This window comes from Schistocerca gregaria, chromosome 2 (assembly GCF_023897955.1).
Source record: "Schistocerca gregaria isolate iqSchGreg1 chromosome 2, iqSchGreg1.2, whole genome shotgun sequence".
NCBI lineage: Eukaryota > Metazoa > Arthropoda > Insecta > Orthoptera > Acrididae > Schistocerca > Schistocerca gregaria.
The window spans coordinates 771,602,693-771,624,148 of record NC_064921.1 but is presented as its reverse complement, the minus strand read 5'-3'; the positions used below and the strand labels follow the sequence as shown (position 1 = coordinate 771,624,148).

The 21,456-nt window shown below is 47.9% G+C and overlaps 6 non-coding genes across 6 annotated transcripts; 2 read left to right on the top strand and 4 right to left on the bottom strand.

Moving 5' to 3' along the window:
- Positions 1 to 1,192: 1,192 nt before the first annotated feature.
- Positions 1,193 to 1,265, bottom strand: Trnam-cau (transfer RNA methionine (anticodon CAU)). The gene has a single exon. It is a non-coding gene; the product is annotated as a tRNA-Met (tRNA).
- A 6,255-nt stretch (positions 1,266 to 7,520) lies between these two features.
- Trnag-ucc (transfer RNA glycine (anticodon UCC)) lies at positions 7,521 to 7,592 on the top strand. The gene has a single exon. It is a non-coding gene; the product is annotated as a tRNA-Gly (tRNA).
- Positions 7,593 to 8,166: 574 nt separating this feature from the next.
- On the bottom strand, positions 8,167 to 8,240 carry Trnai-aau (transfer RNA isoleucine (anticodon AAU)). Its single transcript has one exon. It is a non-coding gene; the product is annotated as a tRNA-Ile (tRNA).
- Positions 8,241 to 8,438: 198 nt separating this feature from the next.
- Positions 8,439 to 8,510, bottom strand: Trnae-uuc (transfer RNA glutamic acid (anticodon UUC)). The gene has a single exon. It is a non-coding gene; the product is annotated as a tRNA-Glu (tRNA).
- A 296-nt stretch (positions 8,511 to 8,806) lies between these two features.
- On the bottom strand, positions 8,807 to 8,879 carry Trnam-cau (transfer RNA methionine (anticodon CAU)). The gene has a single exon. It is a non-coding gene; the product is annotated as a tRNA-Met (tRNA).
- Positions 8,880 to 15,122: 6,243 nt separating this feature from the next.
- On the top strand, positions 15,123 to 15,194 carry Trnag-ucc (transfer RNA glycine (anticodon UCC)). The gene has a single exon. It is a non-coding gene; the product is annotated as a tRNA-Gly (tRNA).
- Positions 15,195 to 21,456: the final 6,262 nt, after the last annotated feature.

Here is a 21,456-nt window from a genome sequence, read left to right as displayed (position 1 = left end):
AGAAGTTCATTACAGATGCATGTAATTCTATGTTTTATATGTTCCCAGAAGACTTGATAAAATTCTGCTGGTATGCCGTCAGCTCCAGGGGATTTATTTTTTGCACTTTGATAGACAGCATAGTGTACATCGTCTTCGGTCGCCTCCGCTATTAGAGCTTCCGCGTACGCGTTACCAAAGCGTCCTTGCATGTGGGTCAGTAAATCGTCCTGTGCTTTTTCGTCTACCTCTTTATGTGAAAACAAGTTGTCGAAATGGGTTAGTATTTCTGCTTTTATGTCGTTGTGCATTGTCAAGGTGGTTCCATTATCAGTTTTAAGCTCCGTCAGTATTTTGCGGAATCCTCGTTTAGTTTCACGAATCACATGATATACCGAAGTGGCTTCTTTTTGCGCCACAGTCTCTGCTCTTGACCTCATTTGGTATCCTTCAAGCTGTTGTCGCCTTAATGTCAGTATTTTTGCCTGGATTTTTTTAATTCTCCCATGGTTCCCAATAGCTGTAGCACCTTGCAGGTAGAGTTCTCGGAGACAATGAAAGAAAAATTCTATCGTTCTTTTCCGCCAAAAGCTCTTCTCCCGGGAGTAGTTGATGAAACATCTCCGGATCTGAGGTTTGGCGCATTTGAGCCACCAATCCAAAGTCGAGTGGTAAGAGATGAGTTTGGTCTCGCAGGCTCTCCAAGTGGTGAGAAAGGCTTCTCGACAGGCAGGATCTTTTAAGTGTGAAACATTAAGTTTCCATGGCCCTTTATATCGACAGGTTCCTTGTCGTTCCAAATTTAATGTGCATATATATGCAGCGTGGTCTGAAAAAACGGTTGGCCAAACTTCAGACTGCAGGATGCGGTGTTTCAGAATGGGCGAGACATATATTCGAGACTAGACCACACCGGATCTGTGCGTTTCTTCGACGGTTCGGACGGTCCCTTGGCGCATTTCGTGCCGAGTCCCGCGTCGGCGCCCATCTCTCTTTGCGACCATCTTTGCGCATGCTGACTGGCAAGGCGCGCACCTCAAACGTCTCAGAGCAATGCTTTTGGCTTCATGCTCTGCTGGGAGAAGAGGAAAAGGGAAGCTGTAAGTAGCAATAACAGGAAGTAAACATTTTCCCGCTGAAGCGTTGTGGATAACAAACAAGAAATAAGTTGGGGCCCCAGCAACAGCACCACCATCAGTCACAGAAAATCAAATGCCCCGGGTGAGGATCGAACTCACGACCTGAAGATTATGAGACTTACGCGCTGCCTACTGCGCTACCGAGGCACAGGTGAACCGTTTGTCCTGGAAACTGGGTAAGTAGCATACCCAATCTTAGACGTGAAGACACTGTACTTCCTGGATAACGTGTTCTGTTTGCTACACGTGCATTGCCGGCCCAGTTGATTGCGGTGTTGCTGCAGCTTTTGCAACGATAGGCAGCACTCTTTGTCGTTAAAGTTAGGTGCCTCGGAGGCACCAGGACACAGCAACTTGTGAGGCCAGGCCGACGCTAGTCTATAGAACATGATGCGAGCGTCCCAGTGGGGACCCGCTAGTGCTGCGTTCTCGGTTCTTCTCAAGGGAATCCAGCTATACATTCTTGTGGATCGTGCATGTAAAGCGCGCAAGCCACACGGCAGCATTACCGCGGGAAAAGCAAAATGATGCATCGGCCGGGAATCGAACCCGGGCCGCCCGCGTGGCAGGCGAGCATTCTACCACTTTTTATTTTATTTTATTTATTTATTTATTTTTTTTTTTGTGGGCCTCCCAACTCCCCTTATAGCCCTCCTTACTCTCACCAAATTATGCCTTCTTCGGCGAGCTTCAACGCTATAGTTGCTGGACTGTCGGATTCCGTTGAACGCAGGAATAATTTTAAAACAAAATCATCTTCTTCTCAGATGGTATGTGGTCCTCTTCCACAGAAAATGATGAAAGAAAAGGAATTATAGCTCGGAATTCGTGGACGGTATTCTTTCCTCCACCGGTTCAACACGTCTGCTGGTATGTCAACTAAACTCCAATTCTACTTAAAAGGAAAGTCTTCTCCCTCTTGCCGAGCGTGAGTCACCCCGGTTGAGGAGAGAGTGTATGTCGTTGTGCGCATCACACAAATGAAATATAAATTCACGTAAAGTAATTAAATGAAATCTAGACAGTCCGTGAACGGAAAAAAAAATTTCTGCAATCATGAACGTTCCACATAAAAACAGGCTATATGGTCCAAAATTTCTCATGAAGCCTCGTGAACAAAATTAACGTTCTCAAAATTAAAAGAACACTCCTCTCTTCGAAATAAAACCTGATGGGCCCTAGTTGTTTTGATGGCACAATCCATCAGCCATAACTCAAACAAAGCAAGTAAAAGTGAGAAAAAATAAGTAAAAAGTGGAACGCGGGAACTCAGTAAATCTCACTTCAAGGTGTTGTCCGCAGGTCTATTTCATAGCCGTAATCCAAGGCAGCCTTCAAAAAATTCGCAAACAGTTCACGAGTTTTAACGCAGTCTTTCAGTTTCACATACTGGGCCCACAAATAGTCCAGGTATATCACAGTATCAGTGACGGCCATATCTATAAGGGCATAAATTGTATGCCCTAAGATCCAGACAGTGGCATTATTCTTCGTCCGCGGGAAGGCTTTGAAGTTAGGCACTACCACACGACGAACAGACACGAGGTGAGGTGGTGTTCTATTAATGTGGGATACCATTCGTTGACACAGCCGCCATACCGTCGACACCGATGCACATTCAAATCGATGTTCCCGTGTGTCCACATCTCCACATCTTCCGCAGTTGGCAGAGGGGAGGAGATGAATGTCAGCAAGTCGCTGGTTCGTCGCTAAGGTGTTGTTGACGATCTTGAACCAGAGCGCACTCACGTCCGACGGCAACACCGGGTTGTTGATGTTGGCCCACACCTTCACCCATTCCACTGTGGGGTTCCGGAGCACCAGTTTATGACGCGGTGGTTGTCCAGTCAGGGCAACGTAGAGGCTGCGGGCGGTCCTGTGCCTGTCGGTAGCCGTTGACAGAGCGTAGCTTCTCGCTAAAAAGTACTCCCGTATGTAGGACATCTTGTACGGGATGGCCGCAAGAGAAAGGGGCGCCACTTCAGATTGTGGGCGGTAGAGCTCCAGAAGTGCCGCGGTGGTTCCTGTCGGGATGTCGGACTGCTGGGTGGCTGTCCGGTGGACGAGCAGCGCGTCGCACTTGGGTGGAACGTCGGTGATACCGAGGCCGCCCAGTTGCCGGTCGATGGCACAGGTCGAAGCCTTGACTTTAAAAATTTCATGCCGCCACAGGAGCCAGTAGACCGCCTGCGAGATCGCCCTCCCTATCTGCTTCGGAACACTAAGCAATTGGGCGATGTACCACGCATTTGATAAGATGAAAGTGTTAATAACAGCCACACGTTGATGTAAGTTGAGTCGGCGAGCTGAGTGGCTACGACATAGGGCCTTCACAGTACCAAGAATTCGCCTCCAGTTTAAAACTTGCATTTTTTTGGGGCCCGCTACAATGTCGAATGCTAGAATTTTGTGGGTGTGCACAACGCGGAACCAGTCCTGTTCAGCATACAGTCCCCGACGACCCAGCGGTACTAACACTGTTTTCCGCGTATTTAGAACGGCGCCAGAGGCACGTTCGTATAACAGCAAAACATCGCGCACTCTGTCCATGTCGTGTGTCCGCCCCATGAAAAGGCCCACGTCGTCAGCGGAGGCAGCACACTTGAGAGAGACCTGACAGACCTGGACACCCTCAATGATGCGGCCGACTGCGCGCAAAAACGGGTCTAACGCAATGACGAATAGGGGCATTGCTAAAGGACAGCCCTGTCTGACCGACCTCGTGATAGGGATGGGCGCCGACTGCCAACCATTGATTACAATTATTGAAGTCGCCGACGTTAAAAGATTCCTTAAAGCGGTGAGAAAGTGGCCGCCGAAGCCCAGTTTTGTCATTACGGAGAAAAGATAATCGTGTCCGATACGGTCAAATGCATTGGCAAAGTCGATGGAGAGAATTCCAGCGGACAGGCCGTTAATGGCCGCGTACGCGACCACGTCTCGATATGAAGCCACCGCATGAAAGATGCTGCGACGTTTCACACCACACGACTGGAACGGACTGATGACCTTGTCCATGACCACGTTGAGTTTCGTTGCAAGGCACCGCGCTGCCAGTTTATAATATGCATTTAAAAGTGTGATAGGGCGTAGCGCCTCAACACGGCATGCTGTCGGTGTCTTTGGAATCAAAATAATACGCCCTTCAACGAACTTTGAAGGGACCGCAGCACCACGAACAATTTCATTTATCATGGTCGTCAATGTCTCACCGAAAATATCCCAATAAGCCAGGTAAAATTCTACTGGAAGACCATCTGGACCTGGAGACTTCCCCCGACGACACGTTCGCAACACATCTTTCACATCGGCCAGTGACATAATCTCATCCAGTGACTGTCGGTCAGAGTCGGAGATGACAGGAACCAATTCATCTAACAGAAACGAACAATCTCTTAAAATGGTCGGAGACGTGGGGAACGATCTCATGCTTCGCCGTGAGACGAGCACCAGTGTCCGTGATGAGAGCGGTAATTACTTTCCTCCGCGCCAACCGTTTCTCGCGTGCCAAGTGGTAAAGCGTTGGCACCTCTTCAAGTGTTGCACACAGCGTTCGGCTCCGGATCAGAAGTCCTTTCGCCTTTTGGAGTTGAAGATTGAGTATCTTATTTTTAATCCTACGTAAACGTGCGCGTAAGTTTTGACCAGGCGCCACGGGTGCATCCAGCGCATCTTGTAGGCACTGCTGATAAAAGGCAATGGTGCGCCTCTCCCAAAACGACACCTCCCTTGCATACCGCATCGCAACATTGCGCAACTGCGGTTTGGCTAAGTCGACCCACCAATGTAAGACTGAGGCATAACTTCCCCGTTTTTCAAAACAAAGCTGCCACATATTTTGAATCTCGCAACGTAAAGCGGCAGCAGAGAGATGACGGGTATTGAGTTTCCAAACACGGCAAGGCGGAGCCTGACTATTGGCCTGTAGGTGCATGTCACACACAACTCCGCAGTGATCACTAAAAGCGACGGGATGTACCGCTACTCTCTGAAGACAGTGTTGAAGTGGCCGCGACACATAAATTCGATCAAGCCTGCTGGCACCGTTCTGATAAAAATGTGTGTACTGCGTTGTGACAGGATGAAAATGTCGCCAAACATCGATCAGATCATTGGTCACAATTAGTTGCGAAAGTTCCGGGCACATGGTAGCCGTTGGAAATTGATCGACAGCGGCAGTAACACAGTTAAAGTCACCGCCGACTATTACATTGCGGGATGACGCAAAGAACGGAACTACATCTTGGTTAAAAAACACAGATCGAGCACGTTTGTGGTCGGTGCCACTCGGCGCGTATACATTAAGAAAGGTGACATCCTGGATCGTACATGTAACGAGGCGGCCGTTCGGTAAAGATTGAACGTCAGTTGGTTGCAATCCATTTTTATAAAGAACGGCGGTGCCACAAGTACCGTCAACATTTATGTTATAGATGACATCATAACCAGGAACGTTATCGAATCGCTTAACTGTAACTTCTTGGAGCAATGCAATGTCATAGCCTCCCAAAGTTAAAAAGTCAATAAAACATGCAATCTTGTGCGCAGCTAGTATGCGATTGACATTTAGTGATAAAATTGAGAAAATCTTTAGATGTTGTCGAGCGGCGGCCATTTAAAACACAGACATTAAAATATTAGCAAGAAATATGAGAAACGAAAGCTGCAGATGTTGCGTTTTAAGCATGCTAATATATTGCCAAGAAGCGCTGCAATGTATCACGTAACACGTGGACAATACAGTGTAGAAAATATCCTTCATCGTGCAGGAACGGCAGAACAGAATTCTCATGTGAAATAGGCACGAACTGCAGCGCGTCCGTCTAAAAGCCGCTAATGGGATCCAGGGTCGTCCTCCTCCTGCTTCCACCAGGGCGTCTCCGCTGGTCGGTCGGTCTGCTGGGCGCGACCGCCAGCGGTGTCTGTGTACGTGGCTCCTTTCGCCTGTGTTGTCGCTGTACCGGCGGCCGACGTCACCGAATGCCTGCGCGTGCGCTGGGGGACCTGCTCGCTACTTTGCTCGCTTTTGCGCTTCGCAGCATGCGCACCCTGTTCGCGTGCCGTATTCAGGAGAACCTTGAGCTGTGCTGTTTGTTCCCTTATACGCTCCTGGCGCCCAGTGCTTTCAGAGGAAGGGGGGCACGATGTCTGAACCTCACTCTCACTGCCACTCTCTGATACAGGGCTGCACGGCACATCATCAGACTGCTGACTCCTAGTACCCTTATTTTTATTTTTCTTCGTACGCCCTTTCCTCGGTGCGAGGGGAACCTCTTCAGGTGGAGGAGGCGGGGGTAAGGTGATGTCCATCGCTTCCGGAATAGCAACTGGTGAATGCTCCGAAACATCTGGGATCTCCGGAGTAACTGCATCCGACGCTACAACAGCCGAGGACAAAATGGGAGCGTCTTCCATCCGGTCCTGTGGTGCCTCGACAGTAACAGTCACCTCACTTGGCACGTCCTCAGCACGAATGGGGTCGGCTTGTCGGGGTTGTGGTACGGTGCCCGCTCCGATTTCACTCATTAGTGGCACAAAGTGGCCGCCGGTAGCCGCCGCGTCACTACGTGGGAGCTGCACGGGTCTTCGACGGGTACAGTCTGCACGTAAATGCTCAGTGGAATGACAAATTGAGCACGTGGGTGGCTGGCCGATATACGTCACTTGAGCCCTACAGCCCGCAATCATTACATAAGATGGAATGTGTCTCTTTAAATCAATGCGGACACTACGTACGCCACTATTAACCTGGTACCGGTACGCACTAGACCACTTTTCATTAACAACCGACAACACTATGCCGTACTGGGTTAGAGCACGTGCAATTAAATCGTTACCACATTCAGGAGGCACATTAAACACTCGGACCGTTCTAACGCCATAACCCGAGGGCACAATTTGAACATCACTGACTGTGCCATTGATATGCCTAAATTTACGCACGCCGCCAAATTTCTCTACAAACTTTTCACAGATGTCACCGGAAAAGAACTTCAAAAATAGCGAATATTGCGCAAAATCCAATTGAAATGTGTCTACTAGATCTTCCGGGATTTTCAAATCTTCAAATATAAATTCGTGGATTTCAAACGCGGTGGGCCGCAAAGCATTTCTATCGAACATAAACTGTGCAGTGTTTGTCCTAGTAATTGCCGACATGGTACTCACGTTGATTAAACTTGAACACGTGGACCTCGAAACACTCGCTGAGCGCCGCCCCGCGATGTAAACAAAGCCGCAACCGCTCCGCCGCTCCGCGCGATGTGCGCGGATATGCTGTCCGAATGCGCCTGGATGTGCTCCCCTAGCCTACCTCGAAATGCGCCTGCCAGGTACCATCACCTTCGGCCGCTGCCGACAGGCGGGAAGCCGACACAGTGCGGCGCCGGGGCGCTCGCTTGTGCGGTGGTGGTGTAATGGTCAGCATAGTTGCCTTCCAAGCAGTTGATCCGGGTTCGATTCCCGGCCACCGCAGCAGGCTATTAATTTCGCGTATGAGTACTTTTGCCACGCGCCTTGAAAGTAATGTTTTGTTTTCCTCCCTGTTACTCGCTGCAGAGCAGCCTGTAGTGTGTCTCGACTTGTCTCGACTTTGCGAGGGCTGACGCTCTCAAATCGGCCTATATCAAAACAACAAGCACGAGAAACGACTGAGAGAGGTAAGGAGAGGCGAGGCGATGGACACACAGCACGCCCCTTCATTTCACGGTGGCGTCTCCCTGACCGAATCGGGCTGTGGCTCCGAAAACAAAGGAGAAAGAGAAATAGGAAGTAAAACTGCCAACAGTAGCCTGTGTTCCGATGCACTTACCGGCCCAAGTACTGACAAGGGCCAAAGTTGTTACGCATCGGCAATCGGACATTTCCTTTCATTTTCTCTTTATCGGTTGAGAACCAGTGTATTGAGCACACTATGGCCATTGGCGAGTGAATGCTGTAGCGCTTCCCGACAGGTCGGGTTCGGAACCTCTGTCAACTTCCACGCAGGGTGGTCATCACACTCGCCAGCTGAAATCGGCGCTGCCTTTTCGTAGTAGTAAAAGCGTAGTGGCCCGTGGGGGGATCGAACCCACGACCTTCGCGTTATTAGCACGACGCTCTAACCAACTGAGCTAACGGGCCTCGACAGGTGCAGTTGCTCAGCCCTACGCTGGAACCGTGTGGCATGAAGCCATACACCATTTCTATGGCCGTCGTGTGTCTGCTTCCCTCGTCTATATTCTGCTGACTGTCACGAAACAGTAGCTATATTGCGAGCAGGACGGAAAACGGCAGCTCGGACAGCTCAAACTTGTCACGAGTAGTGTGGAAAAAATTCCGTTCCGGTACTGGGAATCGAACCCGGGCCTCCTGGGTGAAAGCCAGGTATCCTAGCCACTAGACCACACCGGATCTGTGCGTTTTTTCGACGGTTCGGACGGTCCCTTGGCGCATTTAGTGCCGAGTCCCGCGTCGTCGCCCATCTCTCTTTGCGAGCATCTTTGCGCATGCTGACTGGCAAGGCGCGCACCTCAAACGTCTCAGAGCAATGTTTTTGGCTTCATGCTCTGCTGGGTGAAGAGGAAAAGGGAAGCTGTAAGTAGCAATAACAGGAAGTAAACATTTTCCCGCTGAAGCCTTGTGGATAACAAACAAGAAATAAGTTGGGGCCCCAGCAACAGCACCACCATCAGTCACAGAAAATTAAATGCCCCAGGTGAGGATCGAACTCACGACCTTAAGATTATGAGACTTACGCGCTGCCTACTGCGCTACCGAGGCACCGGTGAACCGTTTGTCCTGGAAGCTGCGGAAGTACCACACCCAATGTTAGACGTGAAGACACTGTACTTCCTGGACAACGTGTTCTGTTTGCTACACGTGCATTGCCGGCCCAGTTGATTGCGGTGTTGCTGCAGCTTTTGCAACGATAGGCAGCACTCCTTGTCGTTAAAGTTAGTGCCTCGGAGGCACCTGGACACAGCAACTTGTGAGGCCAGGCCGACGCTAGTCTATAGAACATGATGCGAGCGTCCCAGTTGGGACCCGCTAGTGCTGCGTTCTCGGTTCTTCTCAAGGGAATCCAGCTATACATTCTTGTGGATCGTGCATGTCAAGCGCGCAAGCCACACGGCAGCATTACCGCGGGAAAAGCAAAATGATGCATCGGCCGGGAATCGAACCCGGGCCGCCCGCGTGGCAGGCGAGCATTCTACCACTGAACCACTTTTTTTTTTTTTTTCTTTTTCAGAACTGGAAAAACACGAGCGTGACAGCATTCGAACCTGTAATCTTCAGATCCGAAGTCCGACGCCTTATCCATTAGGCCACATTTTTTTTTTTTTAAATCATCTTTCTCCTGTGAGGATGGAACTTAGTGCTCTACCACTTTTTTTTTCTTTTTTTAAGCTATTTTTTTTCCTTTTTTTCCTGACTCTTGTGTAAAAGAATTGGTGAGTGGTCAGTTCCGTGCAGGTGGAGACAAAGCGGGCAGGGGTCGAATCCCGAGGCCTGTCCACGATGGCTCCCCCTGCCCATCCCTGAGTCACTTGTCCAAGCAGACAGTTTTTATACATATATTTTTTTTGTTATAGTATTAATATTTTTATAGTTGTTTCTCCTCTGCTCCGAGGTATATAGTGCTGACACATTTGGAAAGGAACATTTCTTATTTGTCGTGTGTCAGTTGTGTGTTTTGATCCATATCGAAATACTTTGCTCTTCCGTTAGAGGTGTGAAATTGACACGAATAAGCAAACAAGTATAAGGAGACTAATGAAAAGAAGTAAACTGACCAGGTATAACAGAAAGTGTAACTTAAGAAAAATAGAATAAAACTGAATAGATTTCCTCTTGATTGGCTTCGATCATCCAATGTGGTCATCCTATGCCATGTTTTTCAAAGGTGATGTCCATCATGTTTCCGAATAATTTTTTACTGTTAGTGACACATTGAATCTTCCAGTATGCCAGCTCCATGTAGGTCAGAAAACTAATATAATCGTCTTTTCCACGAACATTAACGATGTAGTTGACGTAGTGCCCTAGGATCCACATTACTGTATTGTTTTTCGTGGCTGGATAAAACTTTTTGTCGGGACGCAGTAGGATATCCAGTTGCAGATTGTCTTCCGCGCTCCTTGACAGTACCGCAATCCTTTTCTTGACCCATCGCCAATTCAGTGCATGGCCCCCGCAGGTAAACCGATGGATCAGAGAATCGACGAGTCCACAACAGAGGCAGAGATTTGTGTCACTTAACCCAATTGCATGTAGTTTTTCATTAGTGGCAATTGTGTTATTTACCACCCTGTACCAAGTTGAAGCAACATCCGAAGAGTGTACTTTCAAGCTGATGTTGGCCCACACCGTTTTCCAGTCAGTAGTCGGATACTTCCGTTCTATTGTATTTGGGGTCGCCGACTTTTCCCACTCACGTTGCAAGTCGCGAGTTGACAGTGGTCGGCGCCGTAGAACACCAACATTTGTATAACTAACATGAAGGAAAAATTCCCTGATGTGTTTCAATTTGTAATGGATTCTTCCAACGTCAATAGGAGGTCGCACACTCGCTGGACGCACTGTGAGGTACAACTTTTGAGTAACAGTGCAGTGGCTGTCATGCAGTAAAGTCGTGGTCCGCTTGACGTACAAGGCCATTGCCTTCCCGGCGATGTTAACCAACTCAAGCCCACCAGTAGTTCTCGACTTGGCTAGTGTATCGGAGGACAATTTAAATATGTTTCCCTTCCAGATGTATTGATTGGCAACCTGCATGATCTTTCTGGCCTGAAGCTTGGGAATGGGAAAAAACTGTGCAACATAATACGCCTTGGAGAAGACGTAGGTATTGAGAATCCTAATTTTTTCTATAATGTTCACAGCACGCCAGCGACATTCGATAATGGTACCCTGTATCAGATGCGTCACTGACTTCCAATTGGAGGCCGCCATTTTCAGAGGGCACCTATTCAAGGTGATTCCTAGTAGTTTGTGAGATTCCACAAGATGCGCCCACGGTATAGTTAAGCTCTCAAAACCCTTGAGATCGAGCACTTTACATTTCTGGTCACTTAGTTGTGCTCCAGACACTGCACTATACTGGTCGATCGCCCGTTTAATACGGACCACCTCGTCGTCACTGCGTAACAGAACGGCAACATCGTCAGCGTATGCACGGACGATGAATGTGTGACCTGACATTGACACACCTAACAAATGGTGATAAAGAGACCGAAGGAAGGGTTCCAGTGACAGCACAAAAAGTGACATAGAGAGTGGACTGCCCTGGGGGACACCCCGCTGAATGGATATTGGTTGCGTCAGCTGTCCATTGACTTGTATCCTCGCCGATATGCCAGATGTCAAATTGCGAAGGACTTTTAATGCCCCTTCCTCGAGTCCTATTTTGTCCAGTATGTGAAAAAGATAGCGGTGGTTCACATGATCGAAGGCTTTATGAAAGTCTAGAAATAGCAGGGCACAATTCAGGTTGGTGACTGAGGCAATGGAGATTAGGTCCCTAATTTCAGACATCGCAGACATGGCATTCCGTCCTGGCACGCAGGCCTGGTGCCGCCAGACAACTTTGTGAAGGAGCGGCGACATTCGGGCGTTAACAGCTCTGGCTATAGTTTTGTAGTCAAAATTAAGCAGGGTGAGCGGGCGCAGATTATCAAATCGCTTACACCCTTTGCGTTTGGGAACAAGGACAATTTTACCCTCCTTCATCGCATTAGGAACATTTCATTTAAAATTTCTGTAAATGTAACACCAATTACATCCCAATACCGAAGGTAAAACTCCTTGGGTAGGCCGTCCAGTCCTGGGGCTTTGTTAGCGGGCGACTTAACAATAAGTTCTAAAGTCTCCTCGACACTAAACGGAGCCAGTAAGTCACGATTATCATCCGCAGTAACGGACGTGTCCATGAATTGGAGTACAGTAGCAGTCAAGTCATCATTGGTTGGGTAGTCCGAATACAGGCCGTGATAATATCTCTGAATTGCCGTGACTATGTCAGGTTGCCGAGTGAGAATTTCCCCGTTATTAGTTGCCAGTTCGTCTATAAATAAGCGTCTACGGTTGGTCTGATGCTTAATAAGATGGTACATGGAAGTTGTCTCAGATTGAACCAAAGAGTTGACTTTGGACTTGATTTTTAACCCTTCTAGTTGTTTACGTTTGATACTGAGCATCTTAGCCTTGATTTGCTTTATTTGAGCAGTGTAAATATTATTGACGCCAGATTTGTCGTAGAGCTCCCTTAAAATTGAATAATAAAATTCCGTGGTCTTCTTTGCATCCCTCGATTGCGTATTACAGTACGAAATTAAATACCGTCGCAACTTTGGTTTAGCAAAGGACGTCCACCACTCTACTTTCGTACGGTACCTATTGACAGAGCGAAGACAAAAAGTCCAAGTTCGTGTGACAAGATCCTCGACATCGGCGTCCTGAAGGTGGGAAAAGTTCAACATCCAGTGACCTCTGAATCGTTTGGTGGGTTGTCTGTCCAGTTGTATGACGGTTGCGTAGGCGCAGTGATCGCTACATGGGACGGGAATGACCTCTGAATCAACAACATGTTCTCCGAGCTGAGAAGACACATATATTCTGTCGAGGCGGCTACTCGAGGTGGAAGTGAAGTATGTAAATTTCACAAGGGTAGGGTGAAGGACTTCCCACGTGTCCTGGAGATTCATTCGTAAAACCAGATCATGAAGCTCCTTACAATAGTTAAAATTTGGCCTCTGATCTTTTTGAAGCACAACACAGTTAAAATCTCCGCCTAATACAAGGGCAGTCGGATTTTTACGAAGCAAGTAAATTAGTTCGTCTTTAAAGAACTCGGTCCTTGCGAACCTGTGGTCACTCCCGGAGGGCGCGTATAGGTTCACGAGCGTGACGCCGAATATTTTGCAGCATATGCCACGCCCTGACTCCAGTGTTTCAACGTCCGAGACGGGGATGCCCTCACGCACGAGAATGGCTGTACCAGTGCTAAGCTCGAAAGCAACATTGGTAATACAGTGGAAACCGGGAATGACCAGATCTGAAAGAAGGAATTCCTGCAATAGAAGTACATCAGCGGAAGACTCATATACGAACTGCCTAAAGACTGCAAGTTTCAAATCAGACGTGATCCTGTTTACATTAACACTCAGGAACTTGTACGCTTGTGCCATGTAGTTTACGGAGCTACTTTAAATTAACGTGATCATCGTCTCCGGCAAACCAGTCCATTCGTGAAACAGCTGGTGGAGAGTGGCCATCACCATCGTTTGCATCCGAGAGGGCTTGCAGTTTGTGTTTGCTGCGTGGTACATTCAAGTTCGGTTGGAATTTCTTTTTGTTCCTCCCGCCACTGGCGACTTTTTCCGCAGAAAGCGGCATCGGAGAATCTACACAGGTCTCCTGTGCAGGTTGCCCTGCGACAGCAACGTGCAGTTGCGTCTCGCCGGTTAACCCTTCCAGAGACACGCTAAGTTCTTGTTTGGCCACACGTTGGGATTGTGTGAAACACTCTCTCGGTCAGGTTGTTGACAAGCAAGGCTGAGATCTCGCTCTGTGTTGACACACTCGTCAGCGTGTTTGTTGTCAGTGTCGCATTGCTGTGATACGAGTTGTGAACTTGGGCACACCCCGCCGACGTAACTGTGGGCAACGTGCTGAGGTTCAATATCAGTCGGTTGGAGAGCCGACGCGATAGACGCGGACGGTAAGCAACAACCAACCTGGGGCGTAGCACTACCGTCAGCGGGCGAAGAAGTATCAACTTCAACGCTTGATTCTGGTAGAGCGTCATGCGAAAGCTCAGTGTCCCCTGCCGGTTGTTTGATATCAAGTGTGGCAGGTGTGACCGGTACGGAGACGCCTTCATCGGAACTACTACTGTCGCACGTTCGACGTCTCTTGGACGCTACCACAGTGACGGGACGGGTGAGAGGGTTCTGATCCCCGCCCGTGGCAAGAGGAATAGCAGGGAACTCTTCTTCAAAAGGTTTCTCATGTACAGTCACAGCATCACTGGACGGGGGCGGCCCAGTACTTGTTAATTGGGTACCTGTCACTAAATCAGCTAAAGTGAGTCTCTTACGTTGCTGGAAAGTAGGCTTTAAGACGGTCACCCTTTTAGGGCAATTTTGCCGTAAATGACCACTTTCATTGCAGATAAAACACGTAGAAGCTTGTCCGGAATAGGTAACCTGCACCTTATAACCACAAACAAATACATGCGATGGGATGTTGACTTTGACTTGCATCTCAACCGATCTGATACCAGAAAAACATTGCAACTTATGTTGCCTGGACCACTTTTCAAGTCGAATGTTACGCACTTCGCCATATTTAGTGAGCACATCTTTTAAGAAACAGTTGTCTACTTCAGGGGGCAGGTTGCAAATACGAACGTTGGAGATCTCGACATCAGCGTTAGTAATTTTGACAGTACTCACAGTGCCGTCGCGATGCCGGAAATCGACGCCGCCGCCATGTTTCTGCAAAAGACGTTCCAGTAAGAGGGGATTCAGAAGCTTCACGAAGAAGCAGTATAAATCCAGGTCGTAGTAGGCAGTGTGAACTTGATCAGTGGTTATGCCTATTGTATCGACGATCCATTCATGAACTTCCAGTGAACTTGGCTGAACTGATCGTGTAGCCTTGTCAAACTCGAACTGCAGGGTATTTTTCCTTGGAATCGTGGGAACCATTTTGCAAATTAACCCAAATGGGCTAACTGCATACAGCAAATACTTCAAACAACGACACGAACACACAACCACGCACAATCACGTGAAACAGAAGGCACAAATACAACGTAAACAAGCAAGTGACACTGAGCGCTCCGAACGTCCGCACGCTGCCGCGTCGCAAGCGGTAATGATGTGCGCGGATATGCTGTCCGAATGCGCCTGGATGTGCTCCCCTAGCCTACCTCGAAATGCGCCTGCCAGGTACCATCACCTTCGGCCGCTGCCGACAGGCGGGAAGCCGACACAGTGCGGCGCCGGGGCGCTCCCTTGTGCGGTGGTGGTGTAATGGTCAGCATAGTTGCCTTCCAAGCAGTTGATCCGGGTTCGATTCCCGGCCACCGCAGCAGGCTTTTAATTTCGCGTATGGGTACTTTTGCCACGCGCCTTGAAATTAATGTTTTGTTTTCCTCCCTGTTACTCGCTGCAGACCAGCCTGTAGTGTGTCTCGACTTGTCTCGACTTTGCGAGGGCTGACGCTCTCAAATCGGCCTATATGAAAACAACAAGCACGAGAAACGACTGAGAGAGGTAAGGAGAGGCGAGGCGATGGACACACAGCACGCCCCTTCATTTCACGGTGGCGTCTCCCTGACCGAATCGGGCTGTGGCTCCGAAAACAAAGGAGAAAGAAAAATAGGAAGTAAAACTGCCAACAGTAGCCTGTGTTCCGATGCACTTACCCGCCCAAGTACTGACCAGGGCCAAAGTTGTTACGCATCGGCAATCGACATTTCCTTTCATTTTGTCTTTATCGGTTGAGAACCAGTGTATTGAGCACACTATGGCCATTGGCGAGTGAATGCTGTAGCGCTTCCCGACAGGTCGGGTTCGGAACCTCTGTCAACTTCCACGCAGGGTGGTCATCACACTCGCCAGCTGAAATCGGCGCTGCCTTTTCGTAGTAGTAAAAGCGTAGTGGCCCGTGGGGGGATCGAACCCACGACCTTCGCGTTATTAGCACGACGCTGTAACCAACTTTTTTTTTTTTTTTTTTTTTTTTTTTTAAGAGTTACTTTCCGACGTTGTTTTAGATGTGCAAGTGCCAGTCAAAACTCGCGGTGTCGGCACTCTGCCGACCATTTCGCTAGTTAACACCGGTCTTGTTGTGTGTGTTTCAAGCTCAGGAGCAACTCCAAGCAAAAAATGGTCAACAGCAACATTCAGACGGTTTCGTACTGCTCAATTGCTACATTAAAACGGTATATTTCTTTTTCAGAACTGGAAAAACACGAGCGAGACATCATTCGAACCTGTAATCTTCAGATCCGAACTCCGACGCCTTATCCATTAGGACACACGGTCACTGACGACCAACTATAACATGTATACGACTCATCTCGAAACGCTCACACCCCTGAGGATTTGTGTTTTCGTTCTACACAGCCGCTGCCCCTTGCTCTTTCCCACCCATTCCTTACATTCATCCTCTTACGAGACCGACCAAATGTAGACTGAGAAACAAGACCACACACTTTGTGCATTCGGAATCGAAGGCAGGGCGTCCCTCGCCGCATTTGTTACAATGGCCATTTGCTACTTCTGCAGAAGCGGCGGCGGCGATGACGACGACGACGACGACGACCGCGAGAGGCTCTGAGATATGTGAGAAATACATCTATAAAATGTAATTCAGACTGCCTCGTCCCACCTTATGCTGTACCGCTTTGGCAAATGCTTTATCTGCGCCATTCGCCTTAATCACATCTGAGAGTAATTCTTAAAAAAACGCCTGTCGCTAATTGTTCTTCATCACAGATACTGTTTGCTATACGGCCACAACGCGCAACTGATTTCCAAAATTCATCTTTCTCCTGTGAGGATGGAACTTACGACGCCTGGTTTATTAGACCAGTGCTCTACCACTTTTTTTTTTTTTTAAATTCGACTTCCTCCTTTGAGGATGGAACTCACGACCCTTGGTTTACTAGACCAGTGCTCTACCACTTTTTTTTTACGCCTGATCCACTTTTTTTTCATTTTTTTCTTTTTTTCGCTGTTTTTTTCGTTTATGTTTATTATGTCCTTTTTAGGTTTTTCTTTATTCATATTTTTTTAACACTGTTTTTTCGTTTTTCCTTTGTAATGACCCAGGGCAGGTAGGTGGAGGCGCGTTGGGCAGGGGTCGTATCCCGAGGCCTGGCCATGACGTCTCCTCCTCCCTGCACTGAAGCACAGTGTCACCAATACGTTGTAATTGTCTTTGGTTCGGAGTCTTATGATACTTATATGTGAACACGGGACTTATGAAGCGTTGTCTATCGAAACAGTTATTTTGCCTTCCTGCCAAGATTGTACCTAAGAACTAGCGAGAATGTCTTCCCTGTCATGAAGTTAGCTCAGTATGCCCCTATACCGGTTCCATTAATGATTCAGGCGCAGGAGCGATCAATAGAAATTGAAACTTAACCAACTCCCTGCTTTTCGAAAACAATAGTAAGCATATTCGCAAAGTCCCTCTTAAGGTGTGGGAAAGACTTTTGCGTCCAGTACTCATGAAGCATGTAACCAGTAAACGAAATGAAATCGGTAATACCATGATCATCAACCACTGCAAAAATGTAACGGCCAAGAAGCCACATAACGGTGTTGTTCTTGGTCCGGGGATAAAAAACCGTGTCCGGCCAGCAGAGAATATCAGTCTTAAATGCCGATTCGGAGCTCCTGGTGAGTAAAGCCAATTGTCGGCGCAGCCAGTGCCACATGCGATGACGGTCAGCGCAGGTAAATCGGTGTTGGAGTGTATCAACACAACCACACGTTTGACAAAGCGGAGAGACACATAAACCTATACGATGAAGGCGTTCGTTCGTAGGAATCAGCTGATTAACTACCTTATACCATAGGGAGGCAACAGTTGCTGAATGAACGGGTAAGCTAATATTCGTCCATATGTTACGCCAATTAAAACTGGGATAATGCAAAACAATCGGGTTGGAAGAAGAAGACCGTCGCCATTTGTCAAGCAGGGTTAGTGTAGTAATAACAGGACGACGTTGTAAGTGGAGATCTAGGTAACTAATCTCAATGTAGAAGTCCCGAACATGCCGTAGCTTCGCATTTAGAGGCCCAACGTTAATGGGCGGTGACAAGCTCGCAGGACGAACGACATGGAATAATCGCGAAGTAACAGTCGGGGACTCAGATAATAAAAGATGGAGGGTTCGCTTAACATAAAGGGCAGCAGCCTTGACACGGACGTCGGTGAACGACAAGCCGCCCTCAAGACGCGGCTTCGTAAGAACATCACAACGTAATTTAAAAATATGCCCCCGCCAAATATATCTGTTAATAAGCTGGACCATTTTTGCACCCTGCATTCGGGGAAGCGGAAACAGCTGAGCAACGTAATATACTTTACATAAAACATAAGTGTCTAATACACGCTTTTTTTGCAGTAGCGGTATCGAACGCCATGAGTGTTCTAATAAAACACCTTGCAGCTTGGAAATGGCCACTTGCCAATTTTTTGCAGCCATCCGAAGAGGACAACGTTCAAGATAGATACCTAAATGTGTATGGTGTTCAACAGCTGTAACCCACGGAACAACCACACGTTCAAAGCCCCGCAAATTCAGGAGCTTGCTTTTACGGGGATTGATACGAGAACCTGAGGCCGCAGAAAATTTATCGAGTTCCATTTTCAACTGCGGCACTTCTGCGGTGGAACGAAGCAAAACAACCAAATCATCAGCATAAGCTGTTGCCGTCTGGGTAACCCCAGAGATCGTAAGACCACGAAGTGTCGAGTTGAGACGTGTAAGGACTGGTTGAAGGGAGAGAGCATAAAGGGTCATGGGTAAAGGACTACCTTGCGGGAAGCCACGTTAAATATCAATGACCTTTGTCAGCTGGCCATTAATGTCAATCTTAGCAGAAATGCCAGTCGTCATATTCTTAAGTACCAGCAGCGCCTGTTCATTAAAACCGAGCCGGCGCAGCAGAAGCTCTAAAAACGAATGGGACACACGATCAAAGGCCTTACTAAAATCAACAAATAAAAGCGCACAGGAAATATTGGTGACAGCGACAATCGACACGACATCACGATACCCCGCCAGAGACGTCAATATAGAGCGCCCTGGAAAGCAGCTTTGACAAGGAGGTATCACAGGTGTAAGCAAGAGGGATAGACGTGCATTAACAGCCCTAGCGGCCGTCTTATAGTCAAAATTTAATAGGGTTAAAGGACGAAAGTCACTAGCTGTCTTCAAACCAGCAGATTTAGGTATCAGGACAACCGTACCTCTCTTGAAATCGGCTGGAATTGTGCCACCATTCAAGATTTCATTCACAATATCCGTAAAAACAGGCCCTACAATAGGCCAAAAGCGAACAAAAAACTCCTTAGGTAGGCCATCAGGACCAGGAGATTTGTGAGATGCTGAACAAACAATGAAAGCTGAAATTTCGTCTGCAGTAAAAGGAGCTAAAAATTTCGCATTATGGTCCTCTGTTAAAACTGATGGGATAGCAGTTAAAATCTCGTCAACATCAATCGGATCAGAATCAGCCGCAGTATATAACGTCTCATAGTAGCAGGTAATTTCATGGCTTATTTGATTCTGTAAGGTAAGCCGGCGACCATCAGCTGCCATAAGGCCGTCAATCAATACACGTCGACGGTTCTTGTGGTGACGAAACAGATGGTACATAGAAGTCATTTCATGTGCTAACGTGGACGGTGGTTTAGATTTAATCTTCAATCCTTCCATCTGAAGCCGCTTAATACTAAGTAGCTTGGCCTTAATTTTCCGAATCTCAGAAAGGTGGGCACATGTCATTGTAGAAGTATCATAAAGTTCGCGAAGCACCGAATAGTAATATTCAAAAGTCAGTTTCAGATCTCGCGCTCTATTATAACTGTAGGACATTGAAGTGCGACGTAGTTTTGGCTTCACACAGTGGATCCACCAATGAAGCTTAGACGGATAGTATCGCAGAGAACGTAAACAAAAGTCCCACGCCGTCTGTATTAGAGGTTCGATGTCAGGGTCATCGAGCAAGGAGACATTTAATTTCCACAGCGGCCTATAAAGTTTAAGAGGTTGACGCTCCAAATTAATTATAACAGCAAGGGCACAATGATCCGTAAAACTGGCTGGAATAACATCTACATCTAAAACAGAAACACTAAGGGAATCAGAAATATACAATCGGTCAAGTCGACTACTTGAGGTGGCAGTAAAAAATGTAAATTTAACTAAAGTGGGGTGTTTAACCTCCCACGCATCGCGTAGTCGTAATTGACGTACAAGAGAATGTAGCTCGAAACAATAATTAAAATGAGGGGATTGGTCTTTAGCTTGTAACACACAATTAAAATCGCCCCCCAATATCAAGGTCGCAGGATTTTTTCGTAAAAGGTAAATCAGATCCTCTTTATAAAAACGAGACCTTTCCTGCCGCTTGCTAGAACCAGAGGGGGCGTAAATGTTAACCAAGGTCGTGTCAAATAACCGACAACCAATGCCCCGTCCCGAGTCTAAAAGCTCAATTTCGGTAACGGGGATACCGTCACGAATTAGGAAAGCAGTACCTGCAGAAAACTCAGGTGCAAAATTTATAATAGTGCGAAAACCAGGAACAAACAGGTGTGCAACGGAGACTTCCTGCAGGAAAACAATATCAGCTGCAGAGTCATAAATAAACTGCTGCAGAGACGCTAACTTCAGAGCAGATTGAATGCCATTTATATTTAAGGTAATAAACGTGTACGCCTGCAACATCAACCAAAAAATGGGAAATGAACCCAAATTACACCACACTAGAAGCAACTACATCCATATCATCAACATCAGACATGGCAGAGGGTGATTGTCCAGAATCAACGGAATCAGAGTCGTCCTTCGCATGCTTATGTTTCTTCCGCACCGCGTGGAGATTGGGGGGCACTTTCACCCGACGACGTATCTGATGCACACCAGATTCAAGAGCAGGCGGAGTGGGGGGTTCGAGATCAGGCACGTCAACCAAAGCGTCCGAAGGATTAGCAGGGCGAGAGGAGTCAGAAGGAGGAGCCATCAAGGGGAAAACTGCATCAGGAACATCGGCACCGGTTTCAGAATGTGTAGGTATTGGAAGTGTAGGAGGTGGTAAGATAGGTTTGGAGTCTGCTGATGCGGAGCGCGCAGTTCTAGGAGCGGTTTTCCGACAAACAGCCGTCTCCACCGAAGTGTCGTCAACATGTTGTGATGCCTGTGGCGGTGGGGATGTCAACAACACCTCGACCGAATGTTGTGGCTCTTGCGCCGACGGCATGGCAGCAAGTTTGACGTCATCAGGCAAAGCAGGAGAGACAGCGGGAACAGATTCCGAAACAGGCATGGGAGATTCTGGAATTCTCTCATCAGATTCGCAAACCGGCTGCGAAACAGCAGCTTCGTCATCAGTGCTACCGGTATCACTAGCACGACGGCGTTTGTTGTTGGAAACAGACGGAATCGGTATAGGAGCAGCCGATACGTCTGGGCGAGTGGGTAGCGGAGGAAAACCTGCATCAGGGGAGGGTAACACCTGTTGTGAAGAAGCTACTGCAGGAGGCAGATAGGAAACAGTGGAGGAAGCTGCTGGCACAAGATCGGCAACCGTTAATTTGCGGCGCTGTG